Genomic DNA, 2,209 nt, shown 5'->3' with positions numbered 1-2,209 from the left:
CCATGTCTGGAGTATAGACCCTCTGGGTTCAGCAGGGTGGAGGGGCCTTTTGGAGGTACAAGTGGGCAACCATGCCTGACCCTTCACGCTACCAGGAGACTACCACCCTGGCGAGGTTTACCCAACAAGGGAGGGAGGTCGGGCCCTAAACCCCGGAGCCCTCGCCCCATGCCCAGCCCGTGCCCCAGGTGCCTCTGGAGTCTGCCGGCCCCAACACGTCTCCACCACTTCCTGCCGGGCAGGCGTGCACAGGGAAAGGCTGTGCGGGCAGGCAAACCAGGGGGCAGACACCCCCCACCCCTCACCCGCCTCTCCCCTGTCACTCCCAGACCTGCCACCTGCCTGGCCGCCACCCACCTTCTCTCCAGGCCCATCTGCTCTCAGGGCAGTCACCAGAGCCACTTCACCAAAGCCACACTGCTGACGGGACACCTACCCTCAGCTGGGCACTACCCACAGCACCAGACAAATCAGTTCTGTCCCCCCTCCTCCGCGCCTCTCCTCGCTGCCCGAGGGCAGTGTGTAGTCTCTCCAGGCAGGTACTCCCAGCCCTCCATTGATTGGCATCAGCCACCTCTCAGGGCCAAACTCTACCACTCCTCTGAGCTCCAACAAGAGCAACTATTCACACTGCATCTTCAGGCCTTTCTCAAGCTCCACCTGCTCCCAGAGAACCATTCCATTCTTCCAGGTATGTCATATGTACCGCTTCCTCCAGGAAGTCTTCCCTGACCCACTCTCTCCAAGACCCCAGACCAGCCCCTACCTTCTGTCCCAGATAGGGGTTCTTGATCCTTATCTTAAACCCCAGCCTCTGTGGGCTACCTTCACTTGGCAACAGTAACTGAGCACTTGAGCCCGGCCTGATCCTTCTCTCTGTCCTCCCTTTACACCTTCAGCAGGAGGCCTGCCCTGCTCCCAGCAGCCCCAGGCCAAAGCCTTGCCTGGTCAACTGAGACATCGTCTAAGTACCTTGTACTTGACCTACCGCTCCCCACCTCCCCAGGCTACGTGGACACACATCAGGCTCTTTCCCACCTCCAGATCTTTGCTCATGCTTTCTCTTCTTCCTGGTAGGCCCTCACCCTTCTTTTCCCCTCATGAGCTCCTGCTCACCCTTTAAGCTTCAGGCCAGGTTATCACCTCCTCTGCAAAGCCCTTCTGGCATCATAATAGCTGCCCCAGTTCATATGGTTCCTACCTCATGGTAGGGCAATGATCAGGGTCTGTGTCTGGCTCCCCCAGGTTGTAGGCTGCTCCCAGAGTGAATCTTTGGGGTCCCCAGCACCCAGCACAAGGCCCAGACCTCACCAGCAGGTAATCAGAAGTCCAGCTGCCGACTCCCTGCCTGGAGAGCCCAGGGGCAGAAGCCAGGAGCAGCTCCCAGAGGCAGTACTGAGTCCGATTTTGCCCACACTGCCCACAGATCTAAGGTAGGGGCGGAGTGGGGGAGAGGGCTTTCCACCAACGGCCAACTGGTAACCAAACCCACGTCGTTTCTGAAACTAGGGCACAGGAGAGAAACGGGAACAGCAGAATTGTCCCCAAATAGAACTGTGGCTCATCTGGTTCCAGGGCCTCCGGGAACACCTGGCAGGGGTGGGGGAGGGGAGGGCAGGTGGCTGCTCCAGAAGCTGTGAAAGGAGATCTAAAGTTTGGAGGGTGGGGAGGTCGACACCACCGCAGTCGGCACTGACACCCTGCCCACCTCCCACAGGGCTGGTCCAAATCCTGGAAGGTGGGGGGTCCTCTCCCACTTTCCCCCACCCACCCATGGGGCGCTCCCTAAACCATCCCACCTCCCAGCCTTTGCTCAGCCGGGTCCTCTGCCTGGAACGCTGCTCCCCTTGCTGCTAGTCAGAATCCTGCCAATCCTTGTAACCGTAGCCACGGACTGGGCACTTTCTATAAGCCCGACATGGGCAGGCATCTGGGGAGAATGAGCTTATCACATCTTCCCAACAGTCCTGTGAGGAAAAGACTCCTGCCCCCATCTCACAGATAAGGAAACTGAGGCTCAAAAAGAGAAGCCATTTGCCCAGGACACAGAGCAGAGGAGGCAGGTGGACCAGGTGATGTGGTGGGACCTGGGTGGCGGCAGCCAGAGGGCACCCAGAAGGCCTGGCAAGGCCTGGTTCAGCTTCCTAGGCAGGCCCAGCCTTGGGGACTTGGCATAACTCAGGGCCAGAGAACACAGGGCACAGCCCCA

The 2,209-nt window shown here is 59.4% G+C and overlaps 1 protein-coding gene across 1 annotated transcript in view; it reads right to left on the bottom strand.

The window, feature by feature from the left end:
• Nucleotides 1-1,305, bottom strand: part of SRC (SRC proto-oncogene, non-receptor tyrosine kinase) — a 44,328-nt gene extending 43,023 nt beyond the window's left edge. The window contains exon 1 of the mRNA XM_024743066.1: nt 1,202-1,305. The gene's annotated coding sequence lies outside the window, so the exon portion shown is untranslated. The remainder of the gene's footprint in view (nt 1-1,201) is intronic.
• Between the last annotated feature and the right edge of the window lie 904 nt (nt 1,306-2,209).

The sequence above is a fragment of the Neophocaena asiaeorientalis genome, unplaced genomic scaffold, assembly GCF_003031525.2.
Source record: "Neophocaena asiaeorientalis asiaeorientalis breed wild unplaced genomic scaffold, Neophocaena_asiaeorientalis_V1.1 scaffold82, whole genome shotgun sequence".
NCBI lineage: Eukaryota > Metazoa > Chordata > Mammalia > Artiodactyla > Phocoenidae > Neophocaena > Neophocaena asiaeorientalis.
Note: the sequence above shows the minus strand (reverse complement) of the source record. Positions and strands in the feature narration are given on the sequence as shown.